The 17,665-nt window shown below is 43.8% G+C and overlaps 1 long non-coding RNA gene across 2 annotated transcripts in view; it reads left to right on the plus strand.

Annotated features, from left to right (window-relative positions):
* The window catches only part of LOC147100330 (uncharacterized), a 43,398-nt gene extending 26,116 nt beyond the window's left edge, over positions 1-17,282 (plus strand). Inside the window, exons 1-3 of one of the 2 annotated variants that reach the window (XR_015073711.1) lie at positions 13,179-13,329; positions 15,408-15,467; positions 16,983-17,282. This is a non-coding gene — a long non-coding RNA (uncharacterized LOC147100330). Of the gene's footprint in view, positions 1-13,178; positions 13,330-15,407; positions 15,468-16,982 lie in introns of those variants that run through there. The other variant, XR_015073710.1, reaches the window with a different exon arrangement.
* The last annotated feature ends 383 nt before the right edge of the window (positions 17,283-17,665 follow it).

Consider the following 17,665-nt stretch of genomic DNA (forward strand, 5'->3'; position numbering starts at 1 on the left):
AACTCTGGGTGAGAGGTCAGCATGGGGTTGGCCGGGCTCACCCCGACTCACCGGCGTGCAGCCGGGCCATTTTAGCTCCCAGGCTTCATTAACATAGTTCAGGCCAGAAGCCAGCCTTGAACCCAACAGGAATAGCGAGACGACCAGCAGGTGGGAGCGGGCAAGTGCGGCAGGAAATTATCAACCATACTGTTCTTCTTGTACGTTATTTGGAAGGTTCATTAGTTTCTTTGCGTGTTCTCTGCGATATCCTTGACAACTCCTGCAGGTTTTTGTGGAGGTGCATGGAAACGGTCCCCAGCTGTCAGGTAAGTGGATCTAGGAGGGGGGTGGGAAGACTGGGGTGGGGCGGGGGGACTTAAGGTTTCCTTTGAGGCCTGGAGGAGCACTCTTGCTCCTCCTGGTCCACAAGGAAATCCTATAAAATTAAAAAATTAAAACATCTTAAAGCCTTAGCATTCCGGCCTTCTTCTTAAGCCGGATGCTCCTCGGTGCCCGGTGTCCCTGTGAGGCAGGCACTAGCGACGAACACATGACAGAAAACAAAAATAGTGTCAAGGTCTGAGTAACATCATCAGACTCCAACTTTTGAATCTCAATGAGGCCCTCGCCTGCCTGGGGGGAGGGCCTTACAAGCTGACCAAAACGTGCCTGTTACAATGGCGCCTGGTGCAAAGTTGCTGAGAAGACAGTGAGTGACACACTGCCACAATTTTAACCCTGCACGCCCATTCTCTTAGGACGTGTGGGGGGGGGGGGGGTTAAAATCGGGGCTCTGGAATGCAATCCCCTCATAAAGAAAGAGGGCCTGAAATTTGGCACCTTGGCGCCGGCTGTTAAGGCCGGTTTCGTGAAAAAATGGCATCCGCCTCGCTTCCGCCCACTTGGCGAGGTCAAAAAAAAGGCGTTGTTTCCCTTCGTCTGAAGCAGGCTATCCATTAAGATATTTAAATACTGGGCCTAACGCCTGCTTCTGCTACCTCTGACAAATTTGGCTTGCGGCTGCGGCAGCCAGCGCCAGCTCTGGCTGCCTCCGGGAAAACAAACGCTAAACAGCGATGAATTTTTAAAAAAACAAGTGCTTACCATTATCATCTCTGACCTCACTCCCAACTCCGACCTCCAGGCCCGCTCCGATCTCCCCCCCCTCCCGATCCTGGCCCCGACCTCCAGGACCTCTCCCAGAGTCCTTGTTGGGCGTTCAGCGCCGGGCTGAACGCCACAATAATGCTAATCAGCAGGCAGCGCCAAAATAACGCCTGCGATCTTTATATGGACGTGAGAAAATCTCGCCCCGCGGATGCGCCACCCATTTTTGGGCCTTTATCGAATTTCCAGGCCGGAGTAAATAAATCCTGGAATGGCTTGCAACAAAAACAGAGATTGACTCATTTTATCACCAAGAACCAATGGCCCGGCCTACTGCATTTCTTTCGTCACTGCCTTGTAGGAATGCTTCGAACTGGAGGTACCTCAACAAGACGCAAGCTCAGCCTGCAATGCAGTTCAGCATTTCTAACTTGTAAACTGCAGTGATTTTTCAGCTTCCACCTGCTATCCTTCTGTCACCTGCAGTACATCATCTCAACAATGTAGCCCAGGCAATCCTGCTGCTGAACAATAAAACCTGCAGGAGTTGTCAAGGATACCACAGAGAACATTCAGAGAAACTAATGAACCTTTCAAATAACACACAGAAAGAACAATATGGTTGATAATTGACAATTTGAATTTTATTTAACAAAATGTGCACAATTTCCACACAATTAATTTTTACAGCGCTGGCTTGTGTAAACAGAATGAACTGGCCAAAATTGCTTCTAATACAACGATGCTCTGAAAATGAACCATTGATACATTGTCTACATGTCTTTTTGTAATTAGTTACCAAGCTGTCCATCTCCTGCATAGAAAAAGGAAGGAAGACTTGCATTTATACAGCACATTTCACGACCACCAGACTTTGCAGCCAATTAAGTGCTTTTGGAGTGTAGTCACTGTTGTAATGTAGGAAACGCAGCAGCCAAGTTGCGCACAGCAAGCTCCCACAAACAGCAATGTGATAATGACTAAATAATCTGGTTTTTTTTTGGTGATGTTGATTGAGGGATAAATATTGGCCAGGGATAACTCCCCTGCTCTTCTTCGAAATAGTGCCACAGGATCTTTTACATCCACCTCAGAGAGCAGACGGGGCCTCGGTTTTAACATCTCATCCGAAAGACGGCGCCTCAGACAGTTGCAGCACTCCCTCAGCACTGCACTGGAGTGTCAACCTAGATTTTGAGTAGGGATTTGAACCCACAACCTGTTGATTCAGAGGGGGAGAGTGTTACCCACTGAGCCACAGCTGACACTTGGAGGATGAGAGGAACTTTTACTCACTGCCCTTTTGGTTTGATCTGTGATTCTAAATCCTGGTAAATAAGGATTTGCAGTTGCAGCTTTGGACTGAATTCCCAAAGGGTCTACTGTCTTGTACAGACATTTTGTAATCTCTCAACGCCAGGATTAGCGCCAAAGGTCAAACATTGTCAGCATAAATAGTAATTTCACACTTCTCTGTACTGATATGATCCTCTTAGACTAAATTGTCCAGCGAAAGAAACCCACTTATTTCAAACCAGGTTTACACTTATTTTTAAGATGTCCATTTGTTCGCCCAGTTTCTCCTCTTCTCTACAGTTTTTACTGGAGTGTTATTTTACAAGCGTTGGTCGCTCTTCAGTAATGAATCCATGTGATTATTATTTCAGTCGAGCTAAGGCGGTAAATGGTTACTTGACCAAGGAGACCAAGGAGAGCCAAGCCCAACCCTGCCCTCGCTCAATGCCCGCGCACTTTCCAATAAAGTCACTGGATAGTGATGAGGCCTCGGGTCGCTGCCGGGTCCTCCAAGTTCACTGGGGTCTTTATTAAAAGCTAAGAGGGAGAAAGGCAGAAACCGGGTGGCCAAAAGGACCAATTCCGCGGGCTATGTCCTGTGACTCAGGAACAGCAGAAAGACATCCGACCCCATATCGGGTCGAACAATTTTTCAGGTATCCATGGTAGCCGACTAAAACAAGCCCCTTGCATATATTAATGAGGGGCCCCTCGCATATATTAATGAAGGGGCCCTCACATATATTAATGAGGGGTCCCTTGCATATATTAATGAGGGGGCCCTCGCATATATTAATGAGGGGGCCCTCGCATATATTAATGAGGGGGCCCTCACATATATTAATGAGGGGTCCCTTGCATATATTAATGAGGGGGCCCTCGCATATATTAATGAGGGAGCCCTCGCATATAATAATGAGGGGGCCCTCGCATATATTAATGAGGAGCCCCTCGCATATATTAATGAGGGACCTTGCACATATATTAATGAGGGCCCCCTCGCATATATTAATGTGGGAGCCCTCGCATATATTAATGAGGGGCCCCTCGCATATATTAATGAGGGGCCCCTCGCATATATTAATGAGGGGCCCCTCACATATATTAATGAGGGGCCCCTCGCATATATTAATGAGGGACCTTGCACATATATTAATGAGGGAGCCCTCGCATATATTAATGAGGGAGCCCTCGCATATATTAATGAGGGGCCCCTCGCATATATTAATGAGGGGCCCCTCGCATATATTAATGAGGGGCCCCTCGCATATATTAATGAGGGGCCCCTCGCATATATTAATGAGGGGGCCCTCGCATATATTAATGAGGTGCCCCTCGCATATATTAATGAGGGGCCCCTCGCATATATTAATGAGGGGCCCCTCGCATATATTAATGAGGGGGCCCTTGCATATATTAATGAGGGGCCCCTCGCATATATTAATGAGGGTGCCCTCGCATATATTAATGAGGGGCCCCTTGCATATATTAATGAGGGGGCCCTCGCATATATTAATGAGGGGCCCCTTGCATATATTAATGAGGGGCCTTGCGCATATATTAATGAGGGGCCCCTCGCATATATTAATGAGGGGCCCCTCGCATATATTAATGAGGGGGCCCTCGCATATATTAATGAGGTGCCCCTCGCATATATTAATGAGGGGCCCCTCGCATATATTAATGAGGGGCCCCTCGCATATATTAATGAGGGGGCCCTTGCATATATTAATGAGGGGCCCCTCGCATATATTAATGAGGGTGCCCTCGCATATATTAATGAGGGGCCCCTTGCATATATTAATGAGGGGGCCCTCGCATATATTAATGAGGGGCCCCTTGCATATATTAATGAGGGGCCTTGCGCATATATTAATGAGGGGCCCCTCGCATATATTAATGAGGGAGCCCTCGCATATATTAATGAGGGGCCCCTTGCATATATTAACGAGGGGCCGCGTATATTAATGAGGGGGCCCTCGCATATATTAATAAGGGGCCCCTCGCATATATTAATGAGGGGCCCCTCGCATATATTAATGAGGGGCCCCTCGCATTTATTAATGAGGGGCCCCTCACATATATTAATGAGGGGCCCCTCGCATATATTAATGAGGGGCCCCTCGCATATATTAATGAGGGGCCCTTTGCATATATTAATGCGGGGCCTAACGTTTTAGGACCTATTCCAGAAAGCCTTCTGGCCTGACTAGATCAGGCCCCAGGCCCCAGGCCTGTTGCGCTCAGGATTACTTGATCTACACGTAGCCTAACCAGAGGTCCTTAAACACCGCTGGAGGCCGTCACCCATGTTCTTGAAATACGTACCTTAATGTGGAGCCTGGAAGAGCAGCAATGATCCTCCCAGCTCCTCAGCACAACATCGGGCTGCTGCCAGCCCACCATCGACCAACACCCACCCCTGTCCTGCCCCCAGGGCCTACCATAGGAAGTAGTAAACAGCTCTATTACATTATAATAACTAGTATAATGGGTCATTTTAATGAGGGAGTGCAGGACAAAAATCAAGCTGCTAAGGGAGGGAAGCTATAAATTATCCCGTCTTACAAACAAGGTGAGGCGCACTTGGAAAAGTGATTACCAAGTAGATGGCTCTAGTAGCTTGAATTGACAGCTATCTGTGTTAACAGTTTAGACCTCGTTCTTGCTCTTTTTCTCCCTCTGCTCTGTCCCCTCCAGGACAGAGTCTCTCTCTGATTCATAACTGTTGTGTAGTCATGTTAGAATATATGGCTGTAAATTGTACTTGTCTGTCTTGTGCTGCAACTAGGATTCTTGTTGGGCTGAGTGAGCCCTACCCTGCTGCTTTAGACACAGTACAGTTTTACTTTGCTAGAATGAGTTTATTTTCTCTCACCATACGAACTTAATAAATGGAGGTCCAACCATGTCCTGGGAGGCAGCATCGGGGGAGGGAAGCTGAGGACCCCATTATAATTGGCATTAGTGATAGACTTTCATATTACCGTACTACATCAACCACTCAAATAGTGCCAAAGTGCTCCCTGCCATTTGATTCCTTCACAACACGATGCATAAAATGGAGCAATAGCGTCGACTCATTCATTTTGTACATTGTGATTTGTAAAGTGGCAATTAGCGGAGAGAGTATAAATTGGGACACTCTACTGGCTATACTGAAAAAGACCCTTTTTTAATCCCTCTATCTTTGTCTGGTACCGGTGGAATAATAGCTGTGGGAGAAGATGGTGTAAAGTTGGAAATTACTAGACAAGTTCTGTTGAAATGTGAAGGAATAAGCCATATTTCAGAAAAATACACCATCATATGAACAGAATTCTGATTTTATTATTACATGATATACTGGGTTTAAAAATCTAGAGTCTCAACGACACAAGCTGTGCAAACAGCCTTCTGAGATAAGATGAAGTGTTAACACACAAGCTTTTGAAATGGGAATTGGTTAAAAATACTAAAACAATGGCCCTATTGAAATAGCAGTTTGGCGCTTCCAGAAGGTCTGGAGTTTGGGAAAAACACAATGGAATGACCCAAGTAAAGTGTTAAAAACTAACACTTCAAACAGGAACACAGAATATTAAAAAACCATGTGCCTTTGTAAAAGTAACATCAAATGAAACAGGAAACATGATTAATATGCAACCAATTGAAGCAGTTAAGAAATGCATGAAACACCCTGGTTGAAGTGTTTTCAATTTACATGTTGTAAAAGATAGCTACAGAACACTTTGAAAATATGACTTCAACAGATGACACCAAGCAATCACATTGTGTTTGTGTTGAACTTGGAACACATAGGAGTCACGACGTCTGCTAATAACCAGTTAAGCCAATATTAAGAATTGAATGGAAGCCCTTCGATATGAATGGCATCAAATAAACACTGCTGTCATATTGTGTTTTATGATAAGTTTTGGAACACCTAAACAACAGACAGAAGTCTGCAAGCTAACAGTTGAATTGGCAGTAAGTATAGAGAAAAGTCAACAGAAAAAATGAATTGAGATAATTAGCTTACATCAGCAGAAAACTTCAAAGGATAAACCACTAAAAAAGGTATAAAAATAGAAACTTTTCAGATAGACAGTCAGAAGTTGCTGGAAAGGGGCAAAGCGATTCTCTCACTCTTCAGAGGCATCGCTGTAAGTTTTTAATTATTTGAGTCTCGGGAATCAGAGGTACTTTTAATTTGATTTTGGTGGATAATCTGGATTAGAATTAAGAATAAGAAATGTAAAAATCTATGAAGTTAAGATTTGAGAATAAGGATCTCTGAGGATAAGAAATGTAAGCTATTTGTTTTTGAACTGTTAATGTTGCGACTGATTCAACAGCTGTTAACGGTATGTCGACTCTTAAATAAATCTATATATTTTTAGAATTGTCTCAAGTAGTATTTCTGTATCAATTTTGCAAACTCAATTTCTGTACACTCTTTTGTGAGGAGTTGCAGAATTCTGGGGGGTATTCCGGACCGTCATAATATCCGGAAGGTTACAGTCTAGTTAAACTAATTAAAAGTGCTAGCCGGAGGATGGTAACATCTTCACGTTGTTCTTTTCCTTTAGGGAGAGATAGCCTGAACCTGTAGACCCAATTAAGTGTCTTATAGAATTCGGCTATCTTTAACTTTAGTTGAAGGTGAACGTCTGGGGAAAACGCCTGATCTGGGGTAGCCCGAAAAGTGCTAGGACTAGTAATTATCTCTTCAGAAATCATCCGCCTATTAACTCATGCATCAATGCACACTTCCATGCTGTTTGTCACTTGGGTTGAGTTTTTTTTTTAAACTGTGGTCATAAGGAGTTTCATTAATTCTTCCAGTGATAGTGAAACATTATCAGTAGGGTATTTACTATCCCATATATATTAATGCAGTAACCATGTTGAGAGCGACAACATCCAATTTGACTTTTGTCATCCTAAACACTCTCTCAACAGATGCACTTCACTTAAGTAGGTTATTCCCTCTATTTACACACTCACCTCTTCATCTTAATGTTTCTGTCCATTACTTGACAGAAGTGGTCTGTTTCTTCATTCTGCTTATGATTGTTGAAATGTTAACTTGCTTGTTCTCTCCATAGATCCTGACTGACCTGCCGAGTGTTTCGGTCATTTTCTGTTCCATGTTTCAGATTTCCAAACACCTGTGATATTTGGCTTCTGGTCTGTTATTAAGCTTAAGGCTCCCATTATTTTTGTCCCCTTCCCTGGTCTATCTGCAACATGGCCAGGAATGGGCAAGCGTCCTACATCAACACATTTGGGAATTCCACTCAGGCACACAGTAATAACCAGGGAAGATTGTCCCTTCGCTTTCCCCTCTGTGCTGCAGGGAAATCCTGATCTTCCTCATGATAATGCAACAGAGATTAGGAACTTAGTGATGGTGGGACTGAGGATGGAATAGCAACTCACAATTACAAATTCAAGCTATCAGTCTGGAGCACTATATATGCTGTGCAATGCTGCACTCTGAACAACTTGGAGTACATGCATTTCAATCAATAATATAGAAGAATCCCGCATTACCTTCTGCAGCCAGAAAGACTAAACATGCATCATGACGTAAGAAAACTACTAGGCACTTGGTCTAAGCGTTAAACAAAGCTTTAATCAACTGTTTTACAACATGGAGGTCTAGTTGTGTCCTTCACTAGTTCCTGTTAAGAATGTCCTGCGCAAGCTGGGCCCGTGCCCGAGTATTTATACTCTCCCTGGACAGTGCCGTCTGCAGGCCGCTCAGTATTATTTCATGTCTTTCTTTCATGAATGACTGATTCATGTCACATCATCACACACTCAGCTTGTGGGTGGACTTGCATATCCTTTGTAGAGTAATATAGATACATGACTTGCATTAGGATAGATACAGTGAGGGTTTAGAATCTGAACCGGGGTGGGGGAAACACACACACATTGGGTAATCGCACTACACAGATAGATGAAAATGTCCCTGTACTAAGGAAATTCCACTGCTAAAGAAAACTCTTAAAAATTTCCTTTCAATTAATGGTTATTTGGGTGCCTTGTGGTCAGGTGAGACGTGTTTTATAACAAAACTGCGATGTGACAGGTAATTCACTATAAACAGTCACACTGTACGCTAGCTTTTGTGCCCTCATTCCAAAAGTTTTTTTTTTAACTTTCTAAAGTTTGAACTCATTCCTGTTTGGAAATGTTGAACATTTTAATCAGTTGCTCACAGTCAAAATCCTCTTCCAGGTGTCCTGAACCATATCCTGCTGTGCTGTCAAGCAGCTCAATTGATATCATTTTATTTTATCACTGTCAGTAAGAGTCCATTGTTTCTGCCTTGACATTGTCACCAACTTGTTTTTGCACACAGATAATGGCTAATATAATGGAAATGGAAGGATTGTTGTTTTGTGAAAAACTATCTTTTGTTAAGCTGGCTCTCAAAAACAACTGAACATACTGACAGTAATGATAGGCGGAATGGTGTTCCATTCAGCTATCCTCCCCAAATATGTTCACCTCACTGTTTCACTCATGGGGTCAAGCTCTTGCAGGTCTTCACAGAAGAGCCCATTGAACAAAAATGTTTTAAAGGCAGATTTTTGTACATAATAAGCAACTACCTGGGAGTTATTGAAGAGTTAAGTACTTCTCACTCATAGCTATCCGACAAAATGGAAAATTGCCCAAGTATGTCCTGTCCACAAAAAGGACACATCCAATCCAGCCAATTACCACCCCATCAGCCTACTCTCAATTATTAGCAAAGTGATGGAAGGTGTTGTCGACAATGCTATCAAGCAGCAGTTAGTCACCAATAACCTGCTCACTGATGCCCAGTTTGGGTTCCACCTGGATCACTCGGCTCCTGACCTCATTACAGCCTTGGTCCAAACATGGACAAAGGAGCTGAATTCCAGAGGTGAGGTGAGAGTGACTGCCATGCACATCAAGGCTGCATTTGACCAAGTGTGGTACCAAGGAGCCCCAGTAAAACTGGAGTCAATGGGGATCAGAGGGAAAACTCTTCAGTGGCTGGAGTTATACCTAGCACAAAGGAAGATGGTTGTGTTTTTTGCAGGCCAATCATCTCAGCCCCAGGACATCACTGCAGGAGTTCCTCAGGGCAGTGTCCTCGGCCCAACCATCTTCAGGTGCTTCATCAATGGCCTTCCTTCCATCATAAGGTTAGAAGTGGGGGATGTTTGCTGATGATTGCACAGTGTTCAGTTCCATTCGCAACTCCTCAGATAATGAAGCAGTCCATGCCCACATGCAGCAAAACGTGGACAACATTACCATCATCGAATCTCCCACCACCAACATCCTGGGGGTCACCATTGACCAGAAACTTAACTGGACCAGCCACATAAATACTGTGGCCACAAAAGCAGGTCAGAGGATAGGTATTCTGTGGCGAGTGACTCTACTCCTGACTCCCCAAAGTCTTTCCACCACTTATAAGGCACAAGTAAAGAGTGTGATGGAATACTCTCCACTTGCCTGGATGAGTGCAGCGCCAACAATACTCAAGAAACTTGACACCATCCAGGACAAAGCAGCCTTCTTGATTGGCACCCCATCCACCACCTTAAACATTCACTTCCTTCACCACCAGCATACCGTGGCTGCAGTGTGTACCATCTACAAGATGCACTGCAGCAACTCGCTAAGGCTTCTTCAACAGCACCTCCCAAACCTGCGACCTCTACCACCTAGAAGGACAAGGGCAGCACGCACATGGGAACATCACCACCTCCAAGTCACATACCACCCTGACTTGGAAATATATCGCCGTTCCTTCATCGTCACTGGGTCAAAATCGTGGCACTCCCTCCCTAGCAGCACTGTGGGAGGACCTTCACCACATGGACTGCAGCGGTTCAAGGCGGCAGCTTACCACCACCTTCTCAAGGGCAATTAGGGATGGGCAATAAATGCTGGCCTTGCCAGTGACGCTCACATCCCATGAATGAATTAAAAGAATGTTTTTTAAATTACCCTAGAGTTACCTGGTCCTGTATTAATAACGTACATGATTACAATCTGCAGTAAATGAATGCAAGGATACTGCTAATACCTGTTTGAAGAAAACACTGAGAAGGCAGAGTTCCAACACAGACAAGTTGGCATTAAACCAAGTTTTAAAAATCATGCCCCAAGGTAGAAAAACAGCAAAAAACTGGCAAGTGCCAACTGTTCTTCCAGCTGCAACACTGAACATTTGTTTAACTTTAAAATGCCAAGAAAGTCCTGGTAGTATAGTTCTGTGAGTAGCTTGTTTGCCTTATCAGGCACTTCAGCATATCCAGCTCTACATTCTTCAACACATTCAGAGCTCCTCATTTTTATGTTTTTACATCAGTGTGGAGGAGAATGAGGCAACGTGACAAGAGTTCTGTGAGATCTTGCGAGTACAGAAAAATTTGGATGCAGAAAAAATATTTTGTTGGCACAGGGTTGGAGGGCTGGGGGATTTGTTTTAAAGGGAAAAAAAGGAATTTAGGATCCAGACGTGATATATTCACAAGGGAATTAAAAATAAGAAAGACTTACATTTTTATAGCGCCTTTCACTATCTCAGGATGACTCAAAGCGCTTTACAACCAAAGAAGTACTTTGTAAACAGTGGCTATACTTCCAATGTAGGAAATGCGGCAGCTGATTTGCGCACAGCAAGCTCCCACAAACAGCCATGAAATAAATGGCCCTAAGTCACGCCAATTGCAGCAGAGAAATTATGGCCCCAAATCCTGCTCTGCCACAGGTTGCGCCCTTGACTGCATACGGCTTCTTGGGATCGGAGACATATAAATATTTGGGGTGGATGATGTTTACGGCACAGATGGGGAGCACTGTGGCACTTTGCTGCAGCATACATTGACTGAGTATACTGGCCAAAGATTTTTTCTGAAATAAACTCTGCCAGATTCGGAACTTGGTGGTTTCCCATTGCAAACAAGTTAGCTTGTGACCAGTTGTAGAAGAATGTCCTTCCAGCTATTTAACCTTTATAGCATAGAAGCATTTAAGGGGAATTTAGATAAGTACATGAAGGATAAAGGAATAGTAGGATATTCTGATAGGGTGAGATGAAGAGGGATGTGAGGAGGCTCGAGTGGAGCATAAACACCGGCATTGACCAGTTGGGCCGAATGGCCTGTTTCTGTGCTGTATGTTCTACGTAACCCCCACCCCCCAAGCCTCTTTAATGCTAAATGGTGGGGACACACATGCCTTTCTTATACTCAGCATTGCTAGGTGCCAATGATGGGAAATATGCCCTATGATATATTTTTCTCATTTGCATGGCTTGCCCTTATTTCAAAAGGAAATTTAGACTTTGCAGAAACAAAAAATGGGTTGGTACGGGACATAATCAGATTCAGCCCAAATTCTTCCCCCACCGAGCAAGGTTAGTGTTTTTATGCCGATTTAACTGAGAAATTTAGGACCTATTTCCCCATCAGAATATTACATTCACGCCCATTTCCATTCATAATAATGTGGAAATGTAATAGATGCAACTAGGGTTCGTTGCACTGTGCACCAGTGCGGGGGAAAACTCATCAGTATTGGTAAATAAAGGGGGGAAAAATTCAGTTGGTTTGCACCTCCTGTTAGCGCCTTAAGAGGGCGCTAGTGGGGCACAAAGCAACTAGCGCCTGTGCATGGTGATATTTGCGCCGCTCACGAAATTAACCAGACATTTTGCGGCGGCGCTAAACACTACCACCACAATCTCCTGCACCGGCAGATCGTGACATCAGTCGAGTGCGCAGCGCCCCAGTAGCGCCCCGGACCGGATACTAAGTGGCGCCCCCTGCCTTACCGTTTGCCGCTAGCAACGACAGGTTGAGGCGAGTGTTTTGCAGTCAGGACGGAACCGGGAGAGTGCTATTTAAAGGCGACCGCTTCCTGCCTTTTTTTGTTGGTGACATTTTTGCACCATGCATTCTGAGAGAGAGAGAGACACTTCTGGAGAGATTCAACGCTGTGTGAAGGAGTTTTGGGTACTGAGCAGCACTTTGCAGGTTCATTTTGATTTGCCCTTCCTTATATCAATTTAGAAGAGACTGTGGGGGCTGCACTCTGAGCTCTTTCCCATGGTCTCTCCATTGTTCTTTCCAGCAGATTTGATGTACAGGTCTCTCCAGGCTGAGATTCAAGGCTGCAATGAGCAGGATGTGGATGAAGAGCAAGATCAACCCTCCCCTTTAAGAACTGGCCGGCGCCAGTGTGTCTGTGTTCCATTGCTGACTGACATCACATGAGTTTCGCCAGCGCTCTGAGGTAACGCCTCGCTCCTCAGCCTTTGCGCCTTAAGACAGGTGTGCAGCGCCTGATTTAGCGCTCCAATCACCTCCAGCCAAGTTTGCCATCGGAGACGATAATTAGCGGCAGGCGCTAATCTTTGCACCTGGCCGATAATTACGCCCCAAATGGGGCGATACTGAATTTCTCCCCCAATGTTTCCATGTACATTTGCATGATCGAGCACAATAATTTTACCTAACACATTCTGTCAAATCGCGAGAAAGCAACTTGAATTGTATTGCCTTCAATCTACAGATAGTTTACAGACTGGTTATAATGCACGACGCCACAATTTGGAATATGAAGCATGACTGAAGTTAATTGCATCAACCCCAACTACTTATAATTGACTCAGTTGAGGTTTTATGTCCGCTGCCTTGAATGATTTCCACTCTGTTAAACCTGTATGGAAATACACAAACTGGCATTAACACTAGCCAAATTCGCCTTAATGCTTGGTCTGTCATTTTGCGGTTAAATTGGCAGAAAATTTATTGACACTGAAAAAGACGCTGCCTCAGAGTTTACAGGTCCACTTTAAACCAAGTATTTCTGGGCTGCCCAGCAAACAGGAAGAGATCACCACTTTCATCCAAGTCTTAAAAGGAGGAACAAGTCGGGTATTAATGTGGATGGCGAGAGGTAAAGATTTGTTTGTGTTGTTGGACCATTAGGTGTTGTCGTGAGTACAGTGCAATAAATCTAAGAGCTGAAGCACCAGGTTAACTGTGGTGCAATGTTTAATTAATGAGACAGCATGAGACCTCATCTATTGTGCGGCATCAACTCAAACACCACAGCAGTTGTTCTACAGCCCTGTCAGAGAATACAGTTTTTAAAAATGGCATTCAGCACTATTACTGCAATTAACTTTAAACTCATTTATTCCAAGATGACTTATTCAAGCACGTAAAACAGCACAATAACTGTTGTCTTCATGCGGTAGATTGTACGGAAGCATATTTAAACCGTCTAGACTGACATTTTTTTGTAAATCTTGGCATAGTTGTGTGATTCTTAGCACATGGCAATTGATCATTTAACTGAACTTTGCTGAATTAGATGGGTATAGTTTTGGTTTAAATAAAGCTAGGCTGACACTCCAGTGCAGTGCTGAGAGAGTGCCGTCTTTCGGATGAAACATTAAATTGAGGCCCTGTCTGCCCTCTCAGGTGGACGTAAAAGTTCCCATGGCACTATTTTGAAGAAGAGCAGTGGAGTTATCCCCTGTGTCCTGGCCAATGTTTATCCCTGAACCAACATAACAAAAACAGATTATCACATTGCTGTTTGTGGGAGCTTGCTGAGTACAAATTGGCTGCCACATTTCCCACATTACAACAGTGACTACACTTCAAAAAGTATCTCATTGGTTGTAAAGCGCTTTGAGACGTCCGGTGGTCGTGAAAGGCGCTATATAAATGCAAGTCTTTCTTTATTTCTTTCTTTAATATATTTTTGCTCAATTTATGTTAGCTTTCATTTCTCCTCAACTTTTTTCAAAGATCAGGGTTGAACTAGTAGGATAGGATAGAATCGGATAGGATGGGATGGGATGGGATCAGGTGGGTTAGGAGAGGAAAAATTGGCCCCCATTAAATGTAGAAATTCACGGTACCTGTCAAGGGATGTTGTGGCCTGCCAAATCACTTGTGCTAATGGTCGAAAACCAGCAGTATAATGCTGGAATGGCATTTGAGTACTTATGAACAAGCCTTGACACACAAGACATTGAGCAAAACTTTAACTGCAATACTCCACTCAAATGGCAGAGCTGGTAGGAAGGTAGAAGTTTCTCCATGACTGCTGTAAAAACAGAATTAAAGCTGATGCAGTTACCATAGTGAAAGAGACACAGCTAAATGTTTCTAATTATTTTCTTTCAAATTACTATCACATTCCAGACTGCGATTGGAGAGGAATGCTCCTTTGAGCATGAGGCATATGTGGTGTCGGATATACACCCTTAGGTGTGGACAATAATTTAACGGTCTCACCATTTGATAATCCCCCCATCACTTAACTATTTCATATCACAACACATTTTTAAAAATTATAAATGGCTCGCCATTAGAACGAATAGCAGCAGCACTGATAAGATAAGGGTCTTTGACATTTAAAAGCTTTGGGAATGTGTAGTTGCTGGTGCATCAGCTAATGCTTAAAGACAAAAATTACATTGAAGCTTATTTGTGACAACATTTGGGACTCATTTCAGGTGATCTACAATGAAAGGTTGTCTCCCAATATACTTTCCAGCGAGAATCATTAATCATGATCTCTGAATGCACAGCACAGATTTCTCCAAGACACATGCAAGGAACAACAATTAGAGTGTAGGCAGGGGAGTGAATTTACAAATTCAATCCTTGGCTTCAAATTCAAAATACCTGAATTTCAGACCCAAACAAATCCAAATTTAAATTTGCACAAGTGTTCATCTCGACAGTATGCTTTGCAGTCTTAGCTTCCCAAATATATACGATCTTCACTTGGTTCGCTATCCAAAGATGCAATTAACACTTCCCTCAGAAAATGAATACACTTTCAGGGAGAATGTGACTGTCTCAGCTGTGAACCTGATTCAGCTCCAGATAATGCTCTGCACAAGTATAATGCTGAAATTTATAAAGCGTATGTAAACAATATAGAGTATGTTTTGAATAAATGTCAATCATTAAAAAAACTCTGTTTATATAGCTTTTTATCATGTCTTTCAGAAACGACTCAAAGTGGTTTATATGCATTGAATTATCTGGAAATATGGTCACTGTCATTAGGTAGGTAAACATGGCAGACAATGTGTGCACAACAAGATCTCACAAATAGCAATGGGATGAACAACAGCTCATACAGTAGAGAACCAAGCTGAATATGGAAAGTACAGAGGAGATCTACAAAAAGGGGACAAGAGGGGCAAAGAGAGAGTATGAGAATAGATTAGCGGCTAACATAAAAGGGAACCCAAAATACTTTTATAAAGATTATCTGTATCTTTGTTGGTGGTTGAGGGACAAATGCTGGGTAGGATTGGAATCAAAAATTGGTAGGCAAAAGAGCAGTTGAACAATGGGAGGCTTTCAAAGAGGAGATGGTTCGGGTACAGAGTAGACACATTCCTATGAGGGCGTAAAGGAAGGACATCCAAAGCTAGAGCTCCTGGATGACTAAAGATATAGAGATTTAAATGAGACAGCAAAAGGAGGCATGGGACAATTGTAAGGTTCACAGTAGAGAATCAAGCCTAATATGGAAAGTACAGAGGAGATCTAAAAAATGGAATAAGAGGGGCAAAGAGAGAATCTGAGAATAGATTAGCGGCTAACATAAAAGGGAACCCAAAAGTCTTTTATAAGCACATTAAATGTGTAGTCCTGTGGGGCTAAATTCAGGCCAAGAAGGATATATTCCTGTGGAGGCAGCGGGCATGGCTGAGGTACTAAATGAAGACTTTGCATCTGTCTTCACTAGAGAAGAGAATGCTGCCAATGTAGCAGTAAAGGAGGAGGCAGTAGTGATATTGCACAGAATAAAAATAGATAAAGCTGATGTACTTAAAAGGTTGGCAGTCCTCAAAGTAGAAAAGTCACCTGGTCTGGATGGGATGCATCCTCAGTTACTGAGGGAAGTAAGGGTAGAAATTGCAGAGGCTCTGGCCACAATCTTCTAATCCTCTTTGGATATGGGGGTGATGGTGCCAGAGGACTGCAAGTGTTACACCCCTGTTTAAAAACTGGGAGAGGGATAAACCCGACAACTACAGCCCAGTCACCCCAACGTCGGTGGTGGGGAAACATTTAGAGACAATAATCTGGGACAAAATTAACTGATATTTGGAAAAATATGGGCTAATAAGTGAAAGTCAGCATGGATTTATTAAAAGCAAATCGTGTTTGACTAACTTGATAGAGTTCTTTGATGAAGTGAGGGAGAGGGTTGATGAGCGTAGTACGGTTGATGTTGTGTATATGAACTTTCAAAAGGCGTTTGGCAAAGTACCACATTATAGACTTGTAGCAAAATTGAAGCCCATGGGATTAAAGGGACAGTGGCAGCATGGGGGGCGATTTTCCCACTGGAGACGAGATGGAGGCGGGTTTCGGTTTGGGTGGGTTTGAAACCCGCCTCCACTGATAGTTTTCAAAAAATTGAGATTTTCCCCTGATTGGCCACTTGATTTCAGAGGTCTGGGATGCCCATGGTCAATTAATGTTTTGGGACTGAAACCGGCCTCTGTTGACATCACTTTTCCAGTCTGATTTTATGGCTTCTTGTTCCCTTGGCTTATTCCACAGGATTTCTGACTATCCTGCACCACCTGCAACGTATTGTGAGAAACAACTATGTCCAATTCCAAGGCAAGGACCTCCCTGAGGCTCTCGGATGAGTCGCTGCAAATGTTGTTTGAGGGGTTGACAGCTAGCAGGGAGGTGCTCTTCCACTCATCTCGGAGGAAGATGCCTGCCAAAGAAACCAAGGCTGTGTGGGTACAGCTGGCAAGGGATATAACCTCCAGATCTGTGTGCAGATTGGGAGATTGTTTCTGTGTATTGATGAAATGCCATCCCTGTTGGAAAGCATTAAAATGATTTGATGCCAAAATGTTGGTGTTATGGCATCTGTTCTTTCGCCTTAGGCAGCTCCACATTGCAGGCACCGCCACACTTGCGTTGTCAGGTTCGTGGCCTGAGTGAAAGGAGGCCAAAGAGTCATGTCCATTGTCAATGATGTCTTAGGATGGAGCCAAGGACATGTGCCAACTTGGGCAACCTATGCAAATCTCGCCATGATAAATTCAACCCTTGCATCCCAGGCAGCCATGTGCTCGCGTGTTGCTGCTACTGTTGGTCGATACACCGGCGCTCTGACCTCCTCCTGCTCCTCCTCTTCCTCCTCCTCCAGATCCTCCTCCTCCTCATCATTTGAGGAGGGCTGGAACTGAGCCACCTGCTCCTCAGGAAGCTGCAAGCCACGACAC

This window comes from Somniosus microcephalus, chromosome 26 (assembly GCF_052327205.1).
Source record: "Somniosus microcephalus isolate GS21.2 chromosome 26, FLI_Smic_1.0, whole genome shotgun sequence".
Taxonomy (NCBI): domain Eukaryota; kingdom Metazoa; phylum Chordata; class Chondrichthyes; order Squaliformes; family Somniosidae; genus Somniosus; species Somniosus microcephalus.